The sequence below is a fragment of the Tribolium madens genome, unplaced genomic scaffold (assembly GCF_015345945.1).
Source record: "Tribolium madens isolate multiple individuals breed KSU strain unplaced genomic scaffold, Tmad_KSU_1.1 Scaffold_11;HRSCAF=98;Tcas5.2_LG3b, whole genome shotgun sequence".
In the NCBI taxonomy this organism is placed as follows: Eukaryota; Metazoa; Arthropoda; class Insecta; order Coleoptera; family Tenebrionidae; genus Tribolium; species Tribolium madens.
In genome coordinates, this window is record NW_025400975.1 from 7,281,386 (window position 1) to 7,306,519 (window position 25,134).

A 25,134-nucleotide genomic window follows, 5' to 3' on the forward strand; every position below is an offset into this window, starting at 1 on the left:
TCATGTAAAATTGTAAAAAAGCTGAAAACAAATTGGTTTTTTCATTTTGACGAAGATTTTTTCTAGTTCTATTACTTAGGCTTAGGTGATAACCGTAGCACAGAAAAAATTTTTGCCAAAAGATCTCAAAACTAGAAACTTAAAGCTTCGAAATAGTTTTTCTTTAATCTAGATACGACCATTTTTCGATGAGTTACAGCCCTTCAAAAATCACCAAAAAATTTAGGAAAATTTTTGTGTATTTGCTTCAGAAAAAAATAATAGCTATAATTAGATATGTGAAAAAATTGTAAATTTATTTAAAAAAAAATAACATAAAAGAAATTAGTTAATGTGTCGTTTAGTTAAAATTTAAGAGGTAAACATGCATTTTTTTGAATATATTACAATACTTAAAATTCTCGCCCACACTTCGACTTGTAGTAAATCTTCCACGATTGTATAAGTATCAAATCTCAATTTTACAATAAACCACAGTTATGAATTCTCAATTCGAAGCATGAAGTCCAAATATCGCTGATTGCCTCCGTGCGTTGTTTTCCTTCTTTTCCACGTATTGTAGTGACTTCCTGGAACTTTGTAAGAGCACATCTCTTTGTCTGTTGAGTTACAACAATTACAAAAGAACCGTAGCTTTGCAGCTTGACCTATGATGGGTCGTCCAGGTCGCTTGGCGCGTCGACGTGATGTAATATAGCTCGTTTTCTTGCAATAATGCTTTGCTTTAAACCGGTCACGGCTTCCTCAGTTCCTTGATATCCCACTCATTACAGTCCAAACAGCTAAATAATATTAGTTGCAAATGGGAGTTCCACATTAGATTACAATTTATCACTTGAATATACAGGGTGTTCGGTCCAAGTTGATAACACCTAAACTTACTTCTTTTTTTAAAAAAGTGAATATTTAAGTAATAATATTCATTCTTGGCTTTCTTAATAAGTGTATTAAATTTTTTTAGCACATCCGGTGTTGTCGGAAATGCTACCTAATTTAGTTTTTCAAATGGAACACCTATGTTTTTTGTCCTCCAAACAATAATAATTTACATGAAAAATACTGTAGACCACTATTTATTACATTTTGCGTAACACAATGCAATCAAAAAAACATCTTAAATCTTAGAATTTTTTAAGGAAATTGGTCGCGTAGCCTGATTTTTAATTTTAAAGGAAAGGTGTGAATAAAAAAATGCTTGGCTACAGTTTAATTGTTGGTTTGACAAATCTAAATTCTTGTTGGTCCATGAAAATGAAATGAAAGAAGGCGGATTAAAAAGCAAAAATCTCTAAGTAAACGTTTTTATTTTAAATTGAAATAAGAGATCCTAATTAAACATAAAAAAATACAAATTAACTCACAAAAGTAACAAAAAATAAAATAATTTTGTAATACTTTTTATTGTGACAAATTTAAACAGGAGATAGAATATTCATTTTTAAAACAAAAATTTTCTATGAACATACATCGAACAATGCTACGCAAGGGGTGCGTTTTTTAATAGGTTTTTTTCCATATTTCAGAAATCATTTTAGAAAAAAAATTCAAAGTTTGGTACAGATGATAACTTTTATACACCTAAACAAGTACAAAAATAAAATGTTGAAATTTTTAATTAGGGGCTTCCTAAATTAGATGGGATTAGGGTAAAAATTTACTCTAACTATTTTGCATGTGGTTTCTTGCCACTTTCAGCAACAAAATTTCATAGTTTTTCATAAAAAAAGGTCTTTTGTGTTTTTTCGATACAATTTACGGATTTTTAGTTTAGGTGTTATCGGCCGGGGCCACTTGGACCGAACACCCTGTATATAAATTTTATCCATCTTCGATCTGGTGACATGTGACGTTAGACAAGGAATTGTATCCATTTGAAAGAACAATTACATCATATATCATTATTGAATATTATCAACTATTGTGCTGGCTGTATCTATTTTTCATCTTTCACTCGTTTTGCATAATTTATGTAAAACTACTAATGTTTGGTTAAATTGGTACACACAGTCACTTATCAAGGAAAGAAAGGCTGAATTTTTTATTTGTCGCTGGAAAATCAAGATTTGAAATAATTAGTGGAGAAAAAGAGACTTCAATGATGCTGCAGACATGCAACTTTTTCTAATTTATGACTTCCAACTTTCCTTGGCACACATATATTTGTTAATTGTTTTTGCGGTGTCCCATATTTTTTTCCAAAGCTGAATTGGTGGATTTCAGAAAAATGCAGCATGTGTTTTTTCCACAATTTAATTAATTTTGTTATTCTTCAAATAATGAGATAAATCTGGTACAAGATTTCTCTTTTCTAATGCTAGAATTAATTATAATTGGTTTGTTAACATATAACAGTTTGAATGGTGTTTTACATATCGTTGCATAGTATCCACTTTCGGTTTTAAATAATCACCAAACCTAGATAAAAATTTCATGTGAAAATTTGTCGTACAAACATAACCAGATCACTTTACAGTTACAATATAAATAAAATGACGTCAAGGGAGTTTTCCATTGCCCACAAATACGTTAATTGATTTTTTTTGAACCACTTTTTATTAGTTTTAATTTACGGTATGAAATAAATGTGACAAATCGCCTTAAAAATCACAATAAACTACAAAACCAAATGCAAGTATAAAATTTTAAGAAAATGCCACAGAATTTGCTCTAGTGAATGGGCAAACAATGATGAAACCTGGTTTACAAATTGTAATAGCTCAAAATTTTTTATGTTAGCTGTGATATTAAACCATTTTCCTGAAAAATAGATTATTTTGTTAAATAAATAAATTAATTAAAGAAGTTTCGTAAAAAGTTTCAGAGAATATCAGAAAAAAACCTACATAATTCATTAAAACATCTTTTTTCTCCAGTATGTCTCCGGATTGAGTTTACAAGAGGAAAAAATTTTTTATCTTTGATTTTACACCAAAACTGAAAAGGAAAAACATTTTTGCTTTACCTGAAACGAGCAAATCTGTACTTAAAACTTCATTATTTTGATTCAATGAGAAGAAGTTTATATTTCTCTTGATTTTGGACTTATAATTTTTCTCTGCTTTTTAAGTCATATCTCATTGGCGGTTTTATTTATTTGACAACTATGTCACTTTAACAAGTAATTTATTAATTAAATAATGATAGTTCTTGTTAAAAATGACTTTGTTTTTTATCTTAAATCTGTTTCTTTGAGATGCTATTTATCAAAATTATGCTCTTCACAAACATATTTGTTATTTAAAAAGCAGAGAAAAATTATTTTCTATTTTGCTGCTGTATATCATTTTATAAATTAAAAGACGAAAATTAAAAAAAAATTCTAGAGAATTTTGCGACGTTTGGCGACATTTATGTGGAATAATTTTAGGCAGCTGTGCAAAATAAAAATAATTTTTATTTTCACATTAGAACATGAATAGTGAAGAAAGTCCGTCCCTAAAATTTAATTAACGCCAACGACTTATTAAAGCACTCAAATGACGTCATGTGGGTGATGGAATAGACTTATTCTAACACCAAAATAGAAAAAAGTATAAGTCCAAAATCAAGAAAAAAAGGAACTTTTCTTTCTACTGAGTTAGAATAATGAAGTTTTAATTACAAATTTAATTAATAAATTAATTTTCGTCTCTTTACTAAATAATTGTAAAAAAACATATACAAGATCATCCTTAAATAGATATAAAAAAATGTCAAATGTCAAAAAATAAATGTCAAAATTTTTTGATAAATAGATTTTTTTAAACATTCTTTTCATGTTCCTGGTATCTTACCTTACTTGAAAATTTTCTCTGGGGCGCGAGTTCTGGCGCACCCTGTATAGTAGACAAATAAATAAAACCGCCAATGTGATGAGATTTTAAATTTTAAAAAGTAGAAAAAAATATTCGAAAATCAAGAGGAAAAATAATTTTTCTTTTTACTGAATCAGAAAAATGAAGTTTTAATTACAGATTTGCTCTTTTCAGGTAAAGCAAAAAATGTTTTTTTTTGCAAAATCAAAGATATATTTTTTTTCCTCTTGTAAACTCAATTCGGGGACATACTGTATATTTGTTTACCAGTGCATGTTTGACAATTATATAATATCCTATTGTTCGTTGCATTTTTTAAATTGTTGTCACGTTTTAAATGTCAAAGCATTTTGGTGAACAAAAGTGGAAACCGTTACTCAAAACACGCATTGTTGTCTTTAAACTTTGGGTAGACAAACATCACAGTTAGAATCGGGTTAATCACTTGATAAACACAAAGCTAATTTGGGTTACTTTAACTGTCCTGTGTTTAGAGTTATTCTTTAATTTAGTACTTTCATGTACCGGTTTTGTCACCTCAAAACTGACTATTATTAAAAAATTAGTGCCACTTTGCAGATTTAGCATTTTCTATTTAATAAAAAAATATTTCGATATTTCATGCAAATTGTGTGGTTTGTTGTGCAATTGTTATGTAATTGTGTAAATTTTTTCACCGCAAAGATGTTTATGCGAAAAACCTAGGTGACCCAGGGTTAGCATTTTTGTAACGAAATGTGGTCAAATGTTATCGCAAAACTTTCCCTATTATTACAGAATCTGCTGCGAAGAGCATCAACAATAAATTCGCTAATTTGGCTGAAACTAATTAAAAGTTTTACTTTCAAGCTCAGCAATAGGAAAAGCGTGCGCAAAACCATTGTGTGCGTTATTTCAAAACGTACAATTATTATTATTTTAATTATAAATTTTACTTCCGACCGTATGTATAAATTACGGATAAAGTTTTCTCTAAAGATTCTTATCCTAGGCCAGGATTTCGTAAGAATAGTTTAAAGGCCTCGAATTAAAGAGTAATGCAGATTTAATCTCCTATAAAAAAAATCTTTCTTCTTACTTAAGTAACGATAATGTTGCTTTTATGTTGCATTATTTTAAACAATAAAATTTTGATATAAACATCTCACGTCAATCTCAAATAAAAAATTCTCACATGTTATACTGTTAAGCTCAAGAATGATAAAAAATGTGTTTATATCAAATTCTTTGCTTTTGTACACATATCACATACGAAATCATATCAGTTTACAACACTGTTGCCGCATTTAAATCAGTTTTTTAAGAAATAAATAAAACTAAATAATTTCACTTTTGTTTGTTTTTTATTTAGGAAATTGTTTTTATTTTAAATTGAAATAAGAGATCCTAATTAAACATAAAAAAATACAAATTAACTCACAAAAGCAACAAAAAATAAAATTACTTTTTATTATTTTTATTGTTACAAATTTAAATAGGAGATAGGAGAGAATATTCATTTTTAAAACAAAAATTTTCTATGAACATATATCGAAAAATGCTACGCAAGGGGTGTGTCTTTTAATAGGTTTTTTTTTTCCATATTTCCGAAATCATTTTAGAAAAAAATTTCATGGTTTGGTACAGATGATATCTTTTATATACCTAAACAAGTACAAAAATAAAATGCTGAAATTTTTAATTAGGGGCTTCCTAAACTAGATGGGATTAGAATAAAAATTTACTCTAACTATATTGTCTCTGGTTTCTTGCCACTTTCAGCAACAAAATTTCATAGTTTTTCATAAAAAAAGGTCTTTTGTGTTTTTCCGATACAATTTACGGATATTTAGTAAAAATCGGTTTAAAAATGTGTTACAGACCATAAACAGCATAAAAATTAAAAATTAAATTTGTTTTACCGTTTAGGACGCTCCTGATTAAAAATTTTGTTATTTGGCATTTGTTTAGGTGTACATAGAAAGGTACCGAATTTTGTAATTTTATCTATTCTGAAATATTAGGAAAAACCCTTTAAAAAACGTACATTTTTTAGGGGGTGTAGCTCCCTTTCATAGCATTTTTCGAAACACTTTTGTCTTAAAATTAAATATTCTATCAACTATTTAAATTTGTATCTAACAATAAAAATGAAACACTGTATAATTGACACATGAAAAATTAATTCACAAAAATTTTAAATTAACTCACTAAAATAACAAAAAAAAAAATTTTAACACATAACTCTATATAACAAAGTGCTCAGCATTTAACCCTTCCCCCCTTGGGTACGGTCCTGAGATGAGCCACTTAGACTCTCTTTTACCCCGAATAGCATATTTTATTTTATCCGCAAACGTATTCAGAGCAACTTTATAATTAGCAAGTTAATGAACAAAACAATGGGGACGTTTTGCAAGTAATGAAATCATAACAACGTTATAAACAAATCACAAATCAGTATCAGATTGGTGCTGAGATTTAATTTAACTAGTGCAGTTAGTAGTGCAAAAGATGATCTACAATTGTTAACACTGGTAAATGTCATGGTAAAAATTAAAACGCCTAGGCACAAAAATAGAATTTTTACTCCATAAAACTTTTACTTGTGACATTTAGTCATAAAACTGGTCACTTTTGTGACGTTTGCGTGTATTTTACAAATAAAATACGTTGTGATTGAAAATTTTGTACCCATTTTGTTTTTTATCTTCAAATATAATTTGGTAATTTGGTTTTTATATATTTTTTTAAATATTTATTTGGCCAAGCTAAGGGCATGGAAGGAACGGTCAAGGAAGTTCCTTCATGGTTCTTAGCCACGAACTAAAGTGAGAATAATTAACAAACTGTGTTACAACACACGTTGTTTAAGAAAGTAGGAGTTACACTTTGGTTGGCAAGAACATAATACAGTGTACCGATATTTATCAGTTTATAATTTCTTCATTTGTTTAGAAGATAACGGAGTTTGCAACCTTGACAAGTTTTAGTAATTTTTTAAAGACAAAGTTGACTCATCATTTACAAATAAAAAACGCTTTCGGATGATTAATGTGCAATGGGTGGTTAAATGGGCACAAATTTTATAATTACAGGTTTTCTGCCAAAATAGTGTCTTGATTTATAGCCAAACATGAGTTTCATGAGTTCCTAAATGAAGAAAGTGTTTTACTTTCAGCCGAATTAATTGTCTGAAATCACGAGATATGTGAGGATAATGACATGGGAACCAAATTTGGGTCTAGGTCGCTATCATAATGGATGTAATTCTCCACGAAATTAATTTCTGATTTTATTTTCACTGAGATGCGTGTGCAGGGATGTTCGATACTGGCGATGAGAACAAACTACAAAAGGGAAAGTTTCTTTCTGTGCCACTGCTCATCAAAGATCTTTTAGATAACATTGTAAAAGTACAAGTTTGTTTTCGTGAATAAACTTGATGTGGAAGTGTGTGAAATATTGAAAATAACTTTGTTAAAAGTTTTATTTCCTGTAATAAACTTTTAAGTATTGTTTCCCATTGTTCCAGTTCAAACTCTTTGGCGGAATATTAAATTATAGCCGTCATGCTCTGTAAGTAGAAACCGTTATTGCAGATTTATACCTACTTCATATGTCGATTACAAAATTGCATTATTAGGCGTTTATTTTTTGTAATAATGGAAAGTTTTGCAAAAATCACACTTTGAAGAGGTTTAAAGGAACATAATGTAGGTTAGTCGTTCGCTGATTTATTTGCAACAAATTTTTCATCAAGTAGAGTAAATGAACTGCATAAGAATAAATCATTTATGCAACAACAAACAGACATGATTTACATACACGGTTCATTAGTTTGTGGTTTAATCAGTTTGACACGGGACAAATAGATTAGAAAGACTGTTCAATGAAACCGAGAAATCGAATTTTGGGGTTTTGGAATAGTGCTCTGCAAATTTTTTAATCAAAAACAAGTTCTTGGTGACTTTACTAAAAGTGAAATTTGACTGTTTTTATTTCTGGAATTTTTCTAATTTTTTTAAACAATTTTTGGTGCTTTAAGTAGAATCTTTTTTTTCTAAATGAAACAAAAATGGTTTTAAATTAATGCTGGTTTATACTGTCAACCATCACATTTTATAAATTGGACGGTTCTTTAAATTCGATACCAAATTGGACTTAATTACTTATTTTTTTATCTGTAATAATACAGGCTATTCCAGCGAATTGAAAAAGAACATTAGTGCACTTTAAATGGTGAAATTAAAAAAAATATATAGGGTATTGATAGATACTAATCTAGTCTATCGCCTAAAATTATTTTCAACTATACAGCGTGTCTCAAAAATGAGTTACAATACAAACTTGTGTTTTTTTAAATGAAACACCATATGTTTCTTGGCGTTTTTGGATGTAGATTTTTATGACAATGTTTTTAAGCTAAACTTTTATTGGTCAATTTTGCTTAGTTTTAAAAATAAGACGGTTTTTTTGACGAAAACATGCACTTTTTAAAAATTTATTACACAAAAACTTAGACATAGAAATATCTTTTTACTACCGCAATGAAGAAGGTACAAGCTATAAGGTTGTAACAGTTTTTTAGTGTGTTGCATTTACAAAGATAAAAAAATGAAAAAAATTAAAAATTTAAATGAAACACCCTATTTATTGTTTTTGCATTTAAAAGATTATTAAATTGTTTTTCTAAATTACTACTTTTCTAATCTACTTTGAGGTGTTTATAATCAATAACTAAAAAGATATTTAACGTTAAACATTAAAAAAAAATACTATTGTTTCAGTAGCCAAAAAGTGCACAGTTGTACAAGAGGTGGAAGAAATATCATTTAATAAACACATTTGTGTTAAACTGAATCTATTATTTTTTATTTTTACAATAAAATAATTCGAATTTCAGAATTTATAACGACTTTTACAATCTCTGGATAAATCAACGGATATCTTTTCATTTATCAATTCTTGACATTAAAAGTTTATTTTTTTAGATAGACAATTTATCAATCTATTAGATGCAAAAATAAAAAATAGGGTGTTCTATTTACATTTTTTAAGTTATTTAACTTTTAACAAACCTCTTAATTTAATAATTTTTACAAATGCAAAACACTAAAAAATTGCTGTAGCTTTAAATTCTGTACTTTCTTTTTTGCAGAAGTAAGAAAAAAATTATTCCAGCTGTCTTAGTTTTTGTGTAATAAATTTTTAAAAAGTGCATGTTTTCGTAAAAAAAACGTCTTATTTCTAAAACTAAGCGAAATCGACTAAAAGTAAAAAAATTGTTTTAAAAGGCTACATCCAAAAATGCAAATAAACATACAGTGTTTCATTTTGAAAAACACATGTTTGTATCGTAATTTATTTTTGGGACATGCTGTATAGTATCGATAGTATCTATCAATGTCTTATGCAATTTTTTGAAAATTTTACTATTTAAAGTCACTGGACTTTTTCAACTCGCTGGGACACTCTGTATAATAATATAAGTAGTACAAATTTTAGTTTTTTTTTTTATCTTTTTTGTAATCTTGTTCATTATTTTGAAAGCATCTTAATTTCAGTAATAATCTTCCGGTTTCCATAAACGAAGTCATTTCCTCCAGGTGGCGGTGAATAAAAAATCATAAAAATTAATAACTGAGTGACCTAATTAAAAATAATTGGGTAACATCCATTTGATTACCATAGACTGTTAATTGCTCATCCCGGATAGGGATTACATTAAATATATTTCCAGTGAATTTTAATTTGTTTAAATAACAAAACAGATAAGAAACGGAAGTAACATATATTCTTATGAGTGATAACCATCTTATCGAAATCTAAGTTACACAATTTGCTCTTAACGGCACTGAAGTGACCTCGCCTCTTAACTGATTAAAATATACTGTTATCCAAATTTTTTCTCATCTATGGAACCTTTCATTTAGCAGCAATAAAAAAGTTATTATTCTTTTCTCCATCAGTCTAAAGAGTAACTCAAATAACGACCACAACTTTCCTATTTCGTTTAGATATTTAATAATTATTAAACAAAACTGACAATTTTCACTTCAGGATTGGACAAATAAAAGACGTTTTATTTGATTTTAAATCGCTTCCTGCATCCGGATGTGTTTTCTAGGTGAAGACAATTACTTCTATTGTCTAATTAGAATATGTCATAAAATCATGCGCGAAGTTTGGTATTAAATACAGTTATGTAATGTCAGTAGGGCAAGTCGGTATGTAAATAAGAAAATGAGGTGTGGTCCTCCAACGCACGTCTGGCATTAAAAGCTGTTGCTCTTATATTTATTACTTGGTAATGCTCACTGGAAAACTAATTTAGTCTTTTAGTCACCGAAAGAATTTGAATTTTTTGACACCTTGAACTTTTTTTTTACAAATTAAAGCGCTATTAACCCTCTAGTATGACTTAGCAAGCTAAACAATTGATATTTTCACGTAATTGAACAATTTAAATTTCTCCGGGAAGAAAACTTTTGTTCTTGTTTCATTCAAGTGATTGGAAAACACATACCCTTGTGTTCTTCCTATTACCATCTAACTAACCTCGAATTCTCTTAAGATGGTAGATTAGGTGTGTCAATCTCTTATGCTATTTAGAGCATTCCGATTTTACATTATCAATGAATGCAACATTCCAAAGAGCATTCATCACTTTCCTCTAATGTCTTAACCGCAAATGATTTTCGATTGTCCTTGTTTCTAAATTGCAAAACTGTAGTGAAACTTCTTCTTAACAGTAGATAAGATTTAATTTAAATAAAAATACATGTTAAGGAAATTCCTCAGCTGAATCCCTAATGTAAAAGAGAACAATTGTGATACTTGTTGCAAAATGTAGAAAAAATATGAAGATATACAGGGTGTCAGAAAATTTTCATGTAAGATAAGATACCAGAAACATGGGAATGTTTAAAAAATTCTATCTGTCTAAAAATTTTGACATTTATTTTTGACATTTGAAATTTTTTATGTCTATTTAATGATACTGATGATCTTGTATATGTTTTTTTTATATCTTTTAGTAAAATTACAAAAAAATTGCAATTTAGGATATAGCTTCCTTGTTTCTACTTATTATTATTTTTCCATTGCAAAATTTAAACTCTCATAACTCTCATAACGAAATTTTTATAGGTAGAATTTTTTCTATGTTCCAAAATGTGGATAATTTGTGGTTTCATGTAGGTTAGTTTTTATACAGTCTGCAGTTTTTAAGACTTCATATTTTGTAGCGTCATAAATAGTATTGACCGCAACATCTTGTTTGAGGTTTTGTAATTGCTGACAATAACTTTACATGCAAGAGGAGGATATTTAAAGTTTTAATTTTTCTCAAAACTAATACGAGTTTTATTTGTCATTATTTTAAAAAATGGCAAAAAGTTTAGCCATATCTTTGCCACCTCTCGGTTGCTGATTTTCTCCTATACAGAGTGGTAGAAAGGACCATAAAATTTGCATTTTTACGAAATATAGCTTTAGATCTTTAGTTCGCGGAAACGGCAAAACTTGTAACTGTCGAAAAAAATTACCAATTTGTGTCTTATGGTGTAAAAACAATTAACAATGTAGCAAATTCAACAATAAATGCGAGAACATCAAAAACAAAATTTTTCAAAAAGAAGGCTTGAATTTTTTTTTATGTTTTGCTAAAAGTCTTCCATCACCATTTGAGAGAATCACTTTGTATATGTATAATTCAAATTTTTGTTAAAAAATCTGTTGAATTTGTTTTTTATCTCAAATATTCTGAAGCAGAAAAAGTAGTTTGCATGATAACAAAGCATTTATTGAACGTCGACATGTTTCGTCAATCAAATTAACATCATCAGACCGATGACAAATCTGTGGGTTTCAAATTTGTCAAAAATTGTAGAGCAGAGTTTATTTTTTTTTCAAAATTGTCAACGGAATGAAGAACATTTTCTTATACGGTTGCAACACTGCAACAAAATTTTGTTTTTCTCATAATTTTTATTTTTTTTTTTATCAAAAACAAAATGGTATGGCTGGGTCAAAAAATTTTTTCTTGATCATCCTGTATTATTGTAAAAATTACACGTAAGTATTATTACTAAAAAATCATCTGCAGGTTTTTAGGTAATTTTTGAAATTTGTTTACAAATAATTTTTAAAATCAAGATTTTGTCATTTTGTTACAGATGTATTCTTTTGTGTCAATTTTACCAAGAAAATATAAACAAATTCACATTTTTTTAGTGTCTGAGAACTAAATAGTTTCTTGGTTTATTTTGATTCTGTAGCAATTGACATTATGTAATCGACAATATTATTGTCTTGTTTATTCATAATCACAACAAAAATATTGGTTAAGGAATTTGAAATCCAAACATTTGCTAATGATAATTTGATTGAAAAACAGGAGTAAAATCTGCAAATTGCCCTTTTATAAAGTTCGCAATTTGTGACACTGAGCAAATTGTGTTCGGAATGATTGAAATCTGCTTATCTCCTTATTTATTTAATTGTTTCGAGAAAGCTCGTCGGAAATTGAATACTTTTTCAATGGATAGTGATGCGTGTCACCATGTTCATGATCCTGAACTTGACATTATGTAAATTTCACGTATTTATGGAGACTTTTCACATGATTCTTAACGAATGGATGTCATTGTGATGTCGCTTGGACAAGCGCATCCAAGTGCAAGGATTTATGTAATTGTCAGACGCTAAACTAGACACAATGCGGAAAATATAATTACTGATGGAAATTTACCGCAATTTTCATTGTAAACAGTCAACGTCTGTCATTAAAACGTATTGAGTTGTAGTCTTATCTACGTTAACTAATAAAATTTTAAAAAGTGGGACAAAGGAGCAATTCTCAGTCATTTGTAACTATTTCTTAATACGCACACTTAATACTCACCGTCACTTCCGTAATAAATACAAAAAAATTGTCAACGGATTTTTAGTGATTTGAGTTGGATTGAATTTTGTTAAATAACACAAAATGTCGTTGTCTTAAAATTTATTTTGTGATTTTTCCATTCACTATGTAAAATAAAGAAAAAATACTCATATTCCTTAAAGAGTTTGCTCTTGTGGTAGTTATGATAATAAACCCTATTTTTGAGTTATCATATTTAAAGAAGTATTCTTAATGGGACTACAGGGTGGATACACAAAATATCCTGTTATCTCTGTTTGTGGGATAGTAGAGCAGGTGCTCAACACTATTCAACAATCATGGCCACTAAGAACTGAATTTTGTATTGGGAAACTAAACGTTAAATGTGAACCTATTGCTGGAGATCAAGAAACGATTCGTAAAAAAACTAGATGAAAGATCTGAAGTTTTACATTTTTAATAAACTTTTTTGGAATTTTTGTTGATCCACAAATAAAAAAAACTTTTTGCCAGTGAAGAATTTCCAAAATTACTTACCAGTGCTCAACAAAAAAGTTGGAAAGGTTTTAAAGGAGTAGTCTTTGGATTATTAGGGAATAACAAAGTTGATAACATGTTAGAAAACTTTAAAACTATGGGCTGCAGAATGTCTCTAAAAGTACATATGCTCATTTAGATAAATTTGAAAACCACATGGGGGCGTATTCAGAAGAACAAGAAGAACATTTTCATCAAGACATCATGGACTTCGAACACTGTTATCAGGGCTAATACAACGAAAATATGATGGGGGACTACATTTGGAGTTTAGTGAAACAAAGTACTTATAAACATGAAAGAAGTTTACTTATGAACTTTTTTCTATTATTTCGTATTTTTTTGTAATTTGATATGATATTAAAAGAGGATAAAAATTTATACATAAATATATTTGTTTCGAATTTTTTACAAATAAAAATTTAAACTATGAATTTTCTAAAATATTGATCAACCGTTCTCCTGGATTCAACAGCAAACTTTTTCAGGTCATATATATTTTTTTGTCTAACTTATCGATGAATCTAACAAAATTTCATACTCTATTATCAAAGACAAAATTTGTGTTGTCCTGTGTAATTTTTAATAAATTATGTAATATATTTTTTGTTTGTTCTGATATTATAACTAAGGCTCGGATTATACCTATATAAAAGTTGTAAGTTTTCTATGCATATCTAATGTTTTTTGATTAAAATAAGCCAAATAAAAAATGCATATTTTGCATATATTTTAAAGAGAAAACAACCGGTAATTCGTAAGCCAAACTCAAAAAATTAGTACCCTGCTGAATTTTGAAAATTTTTATTTTTGATAAAACATCACATTTCTATAGAACTTTATAATTAATATAATTAATAGTTTTTTTTTTTAAATAAATACTTTAAGCAAAAAACGTGATGTGATTTTGTCTCACGCCAAACCAATTTATTTATTTTTTCATTTATCGTGTGCAGTTCAAGATGACGAAAATACAAAGTTTAGTGTATTTGAGGAAAAAAATTTATCCCAATTTTGATTTTTTATTGTTAAAAATTTTGCTTATCGATGCATATTTGGCATATATTGGAGCATATTTTTTAATATTTTGTGCATAGTTTTTCTGTAATATATTTTGAAAAAGTGCATGTTTTCGTTAAAAACTGTCTTATTTTTAAAACTAAGCAAAATCGACCAATAAAAGTTTAGCTTAAAAACATTGTCATAAAAATCCACATCCAAAAACGCTAAGAAACATATGTTGTTTCATTTAAAAAACACAAGTTTGTATTGTAAGTTATTTTTGAGACACGCTGTATAGTTGAAAATAATTTTAGGCGATGATTAGTATCTATCAATGTTCTATATATATTTCTTTAAATTTTATTATTTAAAAGTCACTAATGGATTTATTCAACTCGCTAAAACACCCTGTATATCAATAAATAATCCATTCAAGCATCAAGAAAGCAATCATTTATCTCTGCAAGATGATAATCAAACAGGATTGGATTTATAAGGTAGGTCAACCACAACTAATCTAATGCGTATCAACAGATCACTAGACAAAAGGAGAGCAAGTTGACGTAATCTACAACCATTCTAAAGCCTTCAATTGTTAAAGTAGGTGCATTAAAAAGACAAAACTGCACAGAGATAAAAGTGTTTTTGTTCGCACTGTTACTTCTAATTAAAGGAAACAACTGATGTCTCTTGTTGAAGCCAAATGTTAATTAAGATGAAAAATATTTACATTACATTGTCCATCACGTGTGAAGTTTCTTTTCATAATTAAAACTTTTCGTTTTCTTCGTTAGTCTCTAAGGACTATAAAGAAGTATTGAGGATTTAATTAATTGGTGATTTAATGACGACATTCACCTTAGCTGCAAGCGCTATACGACCTGGAGCACAAATAAATATTGAAAAAAATATTGAAACAAAAAATTTTCTCAATTTCTCATCAAATTGATTGGCAAATGTAAACAACCAGTTTAAGCTAATTTTCTTCATCCACTGTTTAATTTTATGACTTAATTATGGAAACCCATTACCAGAACATTTTTCTGATTAAAATACTTTTCAAAATCTAGTTTTTTTTTTTGAAAACAGAATACCTTTTGTTTTTGGTAGACAATAAAAACCGAAAGCGTGATGAAGTAAATTGGTTTCTAAGAGGTCAAGAAGAAGATTATTTGTGTTATTGTGTTTCGTGTCTTTGCCATTGAAGGTATAGATCATATTGATAAAACCACAACCATATGTAGAGATTTTTGGCCATCTGTCTTAAATGGTTATACATCTGGCACATTTTTCCCATTCTTTGATAATAATTAAAAAGCCAAAATACGGTAACTACTTTTATTAAAAACCCAAAAAAACTTTTCCGAATTTGGATATAAATAATTTCGTTAAGTGAAGAAATCCGTTAAAAAAATATAAAAACAACTTGAATTTAACGAGGAAGACGCTTGTTGACATCATTGCGTGTGACACATAAACAAGCATAATAATTATTGTTACCGTCAATCCAAAAGTGAAATTATCTAACTGTAAAGATGGTGAACATTCAAAATATTTTAAAGAAATGTGTTTTTACATTTACACTTTTAAAGTATTTTAATTCTTTGATTTTTTCATAATAATTTCACTCAGTTTTTTTTTTTTGGTTAAAACAACCACCTTTTATAAGGAAAATAAGAGCAGCTTTCCCTTTAAAAATGATCTTGTCATTTGAACTTTCTTAATTCCAAATACGACTGGAAGATAATCGATATAATTAGAGAAAAAAATAAATAAATTAGAATGAATAATAAATAGATGATTGACGTATTTTTTTTAATACAGGCTGTCCCAACCAAAATTTGGACCCCTCTAAAATCTCCGATTTTCTCCAAGTCTCAAAAAATGCTGAAACAGACCTATTTTAACTTAAAAGGGGACTAAATATCATCAAAGTTTCAAAATTTTTTCTGCATCCCAGAGCCAACATCTTCAAAAAAATTAAATAGCAAAAGGGGTCGAATGACACATCACTTTGATGTCTATTATCTATGCAACCATGTTTTTTTTTTAATTCGACTCTCCTAAAAAACTGTGATAACTCATAAAAATTGTTTTCTGAGTTATGAGGGAGAAATTTTCTTTGAATACACAAATATTTACCAAAATTTAGACCCTCAGCAATTTTCAATAATATTAAACAGCTCCTTGATTTTTTTATTAATGCAATTTCTCTCAAAACTAATTTTTGAGTATAGTCAAATTTTAAACGATTTTTTTGAGAGAAACCAAATGTGGTTATGAAAAAACAATTCAATTTAATATACCGCTCAAAATAATCTGTCACTCGACCTGTTTCAGGATTTTTTCCAAACGTAAATTTTAGTTGGGACACTCAGTTCATATTTTTTTAATACAAGGTGAGTCACAAAAAACTAGACCTTGCTTATTATTATTCTAATTTAAATAAGTGACACATTAAATCAAATGATTTTAAGAAGAATTTAAGATGAACCAAATTAATTTTTTCTTGACAATATTTCTGACACTTTATGAAAACATCTGATTATTTAATTAAGTTTAGAGCAACCGTAAATTAGATAGTTGTCGTCCTAATTTATTACATGTTTACAACAATATATTGTTTTGAACTGCTTTTATTTGCATAGAAAATTCAGGCGCCGCAACCTTGAACTGTTACTGAAGGAATAAAACATGTATCTTTATAAAAACTAATTTAGGAGAAATAATTAATTGGAGCAGCTGACAAGTTTGATTTATCTTTTTGTGGGTTGCGAATTTCAAATTAAAATTGGATTCTAATCTAAATTATTTGGATATAGTATGTCAGAGCAATTTTGGTAATTTTTGTGATCCCAAAATGAGCTAATTATATTGTGATGAATGTTGCTTGACATGGCTACTTTACAATCTTTGTAGTAATTGAAATTTATAGCCAGATTGAAGCCATTATTTAACTTCTAACCTTAATTCTCTGTAATTACTGTTGCTGTCCAACTTTGATGACTTAGTAAAAGTTGATATTGAGGATGGTAAAATAATGTAGGCATAAAAGTCATCACAATGCGAAAGTACATGGTCATGGTATGCCTCATTTAGAATCGTAAATTGATCTGGTGATTTTTTTAATTTAAAATTTTTAAGGTTTTACAAATTTTTTTGAAAATCTTGCTTAATCAAACAAAGGCAAAGACAACACTACTAAAAAATCAATTTTTTTTTTGATTACATGTGCTGTGATTTTTTTTATTTTACATTATTTATTATTATAATTTATTAATTTTTTAATTTTTTTGATTAGTTGCAGCAAAATTTTACAATAAAACTTAATTTTTAACATAAAACGTGCTTAAATGCTACAAAAAACTAAAAATATTGCTATTTTCTACCAAGAGTGATTATTTTTGAACAATTTCGCGACATCTTTTAAAAAACAGAATTTTATATAATAAATGCATACAAATTTGTTTGCTAAAACTTTCAAAAAACAACAAAAATTAAAAATTAACTTAACTAAAAAAAAGCCTAATTACCTAATTTAAGTTTTTAAAAAGAAAATTGCACTTCTAGTCAAAACGTGTTAAAAAAAATAAGATATCATTATTTCTATGTAATTCTATTTTGTAGCGTAATAATAAACTGAGTTCTGAAATTAAAAAGTTAGCATAATGACTAAAAAAGCACAAATTTAACATATTTGTCTTAATTTGATGTTTTTTCTGATTGTTATAACAAAATTGCCAAAAATATTTACATTTCAGCTGAAAAAAACTGCTCAATTTCTTAAAAAAAAATTGACTTTGAATGATAGATGATTTTTAACCATTTGCAAAGAGTAGTTTCTAGCACGAGTTTAACGACATTGTAATATCCGGTAGCCTGTGTAATAATTACATTACATTAACAATAAAAAAATTAGAACTTTTGTGATAGCAGTGCAGTGATGCATAACAAATGAACAAAATGTAGGTGTCTACCTGATAATAACCAAGTTTTTTGTTACAGGAAAGTGAAACTGGAAGAGGTAGAAAACCATTATAAACAAAGGTAAGTTTCAGTATTTATGTTTGTGTTTTTCAATTTCTGTTTTCTTCTTTCTTCAGTTATGTAAAGTAATTCACTTTCATGCAGACATTTGCATAGCATTTTTTTTCATGAAAATATGTTGCACTATAAATTAAGTCGAAATGGCTGTCTTTAACGAAGATGATTCAATGGGCTTTAACCGAGAAGCTTATTTAGCGAAGAAAGACGACATTAAAATTTATATACTTATATTTTATAGTGCTGAAATGTGATCGTTAAGCACGAGATCAACTATACACGATTTATTCGAATGCTCTTTGACTTTTACCTAGATTTGTTACATCAGCTTGAATGATGATTTTAATTCATATCATGAAGTTACTTTTCTCGCTTAAGTACTAAAGCATGGAGTAATTTAATGAAAAAATCGTGTATTTCGCAAAGTTTTAAATTGATGGCTGCAGATTGATCTCAAAATGCAAACCAGACAATTAGATAATTCGATTTTGACATTTGACAATTTTTATGTCTATTTAATGATACTGATGATCTTGTATATGTTTTTTTTAATAATTATTTAGTAAAGGTACAAAAATTTTGTCAATACAAACCATAAATAGCACTAAACACAGTTACAATTTAGAATACAAGTTCCTCTTGTTTCCTTAAAAAAATAGTTTTTCAAGAGAAATAAATAGTCAAAGTGCAAAATTTAAACTTTCAAAACTTCGAAATTTTTATAGATACATTTTTTAAACATTTTTCTTATTGTCTAGGACACAGCCTAATGATACAATGTCACGAAAGTGCTAATAACTATAAAAATAACTAATAAAAATTATTATCGTAATGTTAAGTAATCCCAGAAGGATAACGTGATTTGAATATTCTTCGCTCATATAAGAAATTATATGATTGTTATCAATGATATGAGCTTCGGTTTTATGAGAATTATTATCGGTAATAATAATTAAACCAAGCGATTATATCTATTTGATAATATTTTTAGTTTTTATGATGAATTGCAAAAAAAAATTAGTTGCTGTTAAATGTGAAATTTTATTTTTTCCAATTTGGTTGTGAAAAGTAACTATTGTGTAAGATGTACATGTTTAGGTTTTTATTGTTTATCCTGTTTTACGTTTATGTTCTGATTTGTCCCGATTTAAGGACTAACACACCTAAGTGTACAGTTTTTTGAGATTTTCATTTGCAGCAAAAACAAAGTATCTTTCAAGTTAAAGTTTTTTTTTTGTTTTCATTTTAATTGTGGTCATTGTGAAAAAACTTAACTGAAAGTAGAAATACTTAAAAATTGCTTATAATGACCAAATTAACTATTAATTTGGTTTGAATAGATTTTTATTAATGTTTGCAGAGAACGAAAGAACTCTCAAAGAAATTCTTATAAAAAAAAATGAAATTAACACAAAACAATAAATTAATATTTATGTTAATTATTAGATTAGGGTCCAAAACCTATTTTTTTGTTTTTTATGTCAATATTTTGCTTATTACATTTAAGTTTTTATACAGATACAATTAGTAAGATCATTTTTTTTTGTGTTTTGTAATAAATTTATTAGAATTATTTTTATGAACGTCCTAACATTGAATTTTCTGAAGTTGGTCACCTTACTGTTGTGATATGTCATTCTAGTTGTCAAATGTGCTTAATTTTATCACTAGTGCTAAAATAGGCTAAAAATAACACTATTTTCAAGACACTAGTATGATTTTGGAAAATTATTGAAATCACAGATTTAAAATTCGAATTTGATGCTTTTATTTGATGTTTTTAACAACCAAATTGGAAAAAATCTTGTATGAAACACGATGCAAAATGGCTCTTTTTTGCACACGACTAGTGAAAAACACGCTCATTTTGCAACTTGTTTTTCAAACTCTGTTCTTTCTGTAACACAAGCGTTCCCAAAAACATTTTTTCTTATTTTTGTAGCAAATTTAAAAATTAGACTACAATTTCAGATAAGAGTTTTTGATTTTATACAAATTATGAACAATGTATAAGAAAATTGTGAGACACTGAGGAATATTTATTAACAAATTGAAACTTTTTAAATTAGTAACAATTGATGAAAATCGCAGAAATTTCAAATTCAGTTCAAAAATTTCAATATCATTTCATTTAGGAGAAGTATAATTACGTTTTATTTTAATTTTTATCTTTCTGACATTAAGTTGTACTTAAAATTTTACAATTATTTCAACAAAAATCAAAACTCGAGAAAAATTGCTCGTTTCTAAAAACCACTTGTTATATAAACATTTTGCATTTCCTGGTGTTATAATTAACTATTCTATAACTGTATAGGCTCTATTGATTTATTCGACATAATAGTGAAAACTATATTTTTATGATTATAATAAATAAACCGAAAAATTAAGTTTCATATACAAAATTTTCTCAATACCTAGAAAACCAGTAGAAAAGCCAACAGGAAAAGCAAAACATTGACTAATAAGCACTAAATACAACCATAATATCACAATAAATCAACTTAATTGATTGAGAATAAATATGTAATAAGAAATGAAGGGATTTTCTTTGATGTTATTTTATTGCCTAGTTAATACAAAATTACGGTAATGGCCTTAGGAAATTTTCTTATAACTCTAACTCTGATGACTTGGTGATTAGTTTCTTATAGAACAATGATTTGTTTGTTTTCTGTAAGCTGAAGTTGTAAAGTCATTAGAACTGTTTTTTTTTACGTTATTATGTATTGTTTTATTGGCATCTTCTCTTTCCGGCCAATCTAGCTTATTGATTGTTGTTAATTAATGAGGAACGAGAAGATTATTAATTATCTTTGTTTAACACTTTTATCACACGAATGATAGTCATTTAAGAATTTCTGGTTGGCCCAAATACCGAATCTCCAATTTGAGTTAAATGGAAAATAATAGACATCAGGAGTGAATCTACAGTTACCCTAATTCACCCTATAATTAATAAACATACGGTATAGGTGCGTAGGTCATTGGTAGTAAACCGGTAATGTTTTTGTGGTTAACATCGCAACATATTGTATCAACCTATAATCCATTTGGTTCCCGTCTGGGAACCCAAGAGTTCGTGACACAAACACCTGGTTCCAAGTACCGTTGTTTCTGTAACGTTTCTTCGCCATTATCTAACTATGATATGCTTCAATTAAGAAAATGGCGAAATTTCTAAATTAAACGTGTTTCTTCTTTAGTTCCAAACTCATATTTTATTGGTCTTTCAATTATAATTAGCAAGCTGATCTGTGTAATTATCTTTCGGAATTATACTTCAAAGTGGGTTAACTATTTTGTACAAAACTTGGGGGATTATGAGCTTTAATGTTCCTTCATGTCTTAAATCGGTTATAGCTTTAACCATAAATTATCATTACACACATTCTCTAAATCGCCAATAATAAGGAAGTACCCATAAAATATCGATCAAGTACCTATCTTCGTGACGGGATTGTAACCACCACTTATTGTTTATAGTGTCGAAGGTTACATTGAGCTAAATTAGTGTAGAGTTAATTTAAATTAAGTAGTAATAAAGCGATCAGTGTTTTGATTAGTATAATCTAATATTTTGCACAGTAAAAATAATAAACGCTCAGTAAGTTTAATCAAAATTAGTAAAACAACAAATAATTTAAAGAATTTTCAGTCTTGGTTACAATGTATGGCCCCTGCGCAAGAATGATTTTAGCAAGGGCTGGAAACTGCGCACAAATGGTAATCACTCGATCACAATTTTGTTTTTGAACGCTTATTATTTCTACTGTGCATTTATTATTTTTACTTGTCGTTTAAATAATGTAATGTGCATTTAATTTGTCCTCATTTAAATTTCTGACTTAATTCGAAATTTTAGTCTTTGATTTGCCACATTTACGTAAATTATTAAATATAATAACATTATCACCTAACTTACTTTCACATTTGTAAAACCTGTTTGAAAATTTTAAGTGAACAAAGCAAGTGCAATTTTTGTTTGACATTTAGGTTGTATTATTATTGTTAATCAGTTTTGCTCGATTCATTGCATAAGTTTCAGATTAGTCGATTTAGATTGTGTAATTTTTGGTTGTGACGTATTTAATGGATTTTTTGCAAACATAAAGAGAAATATTGCTATTTTAGTTCCTTGTTATTAAAACAACAATAACAATTTCTGTATTGGTAGAAGGTTAAATTAAATTGTTTTATAATAATACGCCAATAATGTTCAGGGAGGATTATGAACAAGTCTGTAATTTCACAATTTGCTCAAGTTGGCTAAAGTGTAAAAAAAATTTCATTGTCGTTATACCGAGTGAAATAAAAATTACTCAGCGTTGAACTTTTCCTTGGAATCGCATGTAGATCGTCGCCTTGCCCATAAACCATGCCCATGGTAGAGTCACCCGTGCATTTTTCCTGTAGGAATATGTCAGTATGCTGTCATAACATGTGAAAACATGACATTAAATCGAAATTTCCTTGTCCTTCATTCAACTTATAGACATTCCAATATTCCGTGAATGTTGAGTGGTAATTGCAGGTTGAAACATTTATTCGGTGAAGGGACTGAATAATGAAAACGAAATATAAAGACGTGAGTTTTGACGTGCAATTACAACTTATAATTATATTTTAAAAAAATATACCTGTCAGTTAATGTAAGATTTTTGAAATAAAATTGTTTAATAGTTTCACTTTATCGTTGAAGAATCAAAAAATTAGTCTGTATCCATTACCAGTTTTTATTGTTACAAAATTATAGTCTTTGTTCTTGCTGTTATAAAATAAATGCTTATTGTAATTAAAATTGTACTTTCTCTCAGTCTTAAATATCAATTCTTTTTATTTACTAGTGAAGAAATTTACAGCAACTTGAGTAGCCTTAAAACATAACCCAGGGTAATTTTATTATTTTGCAGTTATGCATTCTAATCTTGCCTACATTACTATTATTTCTATTGTAATAGAATTCGCACGGTAATACAATACTAGGAATATGGAAACATAAAAGTGACAAGAGAACAAAAAAAAAAGCGAAAGTGTAAATTAGTTTATAATCAACTCAATCAAAAATTAAATTAAATATCTTTCGTTTAGATAAAAGTTTAATTGTTTTAAAATTAGTACATAGGTTATTTTTGACTGCTTTTCAACGATAAATAGGTGTTATGAGATCACAATGTCGAGTTCCTATAACTGTTACGGATAAGGAACTGTTAACCCGTAGGCAAAATACATTAAACTGTTATTTTAATATGATGTGGGTGTCCCTACCTAATTTAAAATTAGGAAACACGCGTTACTAAACCGATTTCTTTGATAATTTTTCTTGGGCAATTTTTAATTACACGAGGGTTTTTTTGTAAATTTAAACAAATAAATTTGGACTACTTTTACATTTTTTGCTTGGGAAAATAGAGGTAATGACACTCGGGGGCGAGAAAACCCGACCAAATTAATTTTGCTTTGTTTCTTTTAATTTCGATGACTAAAAACAGAAAGATAAATAGATGGTGACGCCACAATGATAGTTATAATAAAATGAATCAGAACAAACAAAAAATATATTACATAACTTATTAAAAATTATTATTTCTTTTATTTGAAGTTTTTGCAATTTTTACAGAAAATTACAAAATTACAGTTTTCAAACTATTTACTCTACCGTTCCTTAGATGGCATGTCTCTAGCCAGTTCCACAATGTGCCACCAGAAGAATTTGTCGCTTGTGTACAAACAGGTTTTCAAAAGAAAAAAAGAAAAATTGATTTTTTAAGAAATACAGTAAACAAATTTGGTTTTTTACAATTGCATGTTGTTCCTGAATTAAAAAGTACCTTACACACACAGTAACAGAGTTTTTATCTCATTTTGAGTATTTGTAACGGATTGCAAAATTCAATAGTTTTTATTTTTTTATGAAAAACGCATTATTTAAATTGCATGAAAAAAATATAGTAACATAAGTAGATAATCTACAATACACCAAAAATAAATCAAAAAAGTTTTCCGTACAGTTTTGTTATAACAAAATAAAATGGCCAAAAATAGAGGTTTTTTTAAATTTATTTTTAAACGACACGGACAAAAAATTTCAAATTAATATACAATAATGCTGCCAAGGTCATCAAAAAATTTATGATAATTTTTTCAGCTTTTTTAACTAACGATTTATTTTTTTATTCTATTATTCATTTTATTTTATTATTTTATTATTATTATTATGTATTTTTTATTATAACTTATTATTATTTATTATTTCATTTTATTATTTATTATTTAAATTGCATGAAAAAAATACAGTCACATAAGTAGGTAATCTACAATACACCAAAAATAAATCAAAAAATTATTCCGTACAGTTTTGTTATAAAAAAATAAAATAACCAAAAAAAAAGGTTTTTTTAATTTATAAAAAAAATTCAAATTAATATACTATATAGGGTGATTTAGCTTAATGACCCATTAGACTCCTCTTGGCAGACAATCTATGATACACAAAGCAATTATTCCTTGATTCATATTCGAATTTTGAAAGTTTCATGAATCGAAAAATATTGTTCTTTGATTCTCGATATTTTGAAAATTTAATTTGAATCAAGAAATAAGTGCATAATGCATTATGTGTTGTCTGCCAAGAGGGGTTAGGTGGGTCATTTAAGCTGAATCACCCTGTATTGCTGCTAAGGCCATCAAAAAGTTATGATAATTTTTTCAGCATTTTTAAATAACGATTTATTTTTTTATTCTATTATTTAATTATTATTATTATTTATTTTTAATCATTATTTATTATTTAATTTGATTATTTATTATTTAAGTTGCATGAAAAAAATACAGTAACATAAGTAGGTAATGTACAATACACCAAAAATAAATCAAAAATTTTTTCCA

The 25,134-nt window shown here is 27.7% G+C and overlaps 1 protein-coding gene across 1 annotated transcript in view; it reads left to right on the plus strand.

Moving 5' to 3' along the window:
* The window catches only part of LOC123004106, a 65,057-nt gene that overhangs the window by 9,992 nt on the left and 29,931 nt on the right, over positions 1–25,134 (plus strand). The window contains exon 2 of the mRNA XM_044397223.1: positions 18,208–18,249. The gene's annotated coding sequence lies outside the window, so the exon portion shown is untranslated. The remainder of the gene's footprint in view (positions 1–18,207; positions 18,250–25,134) is intronic.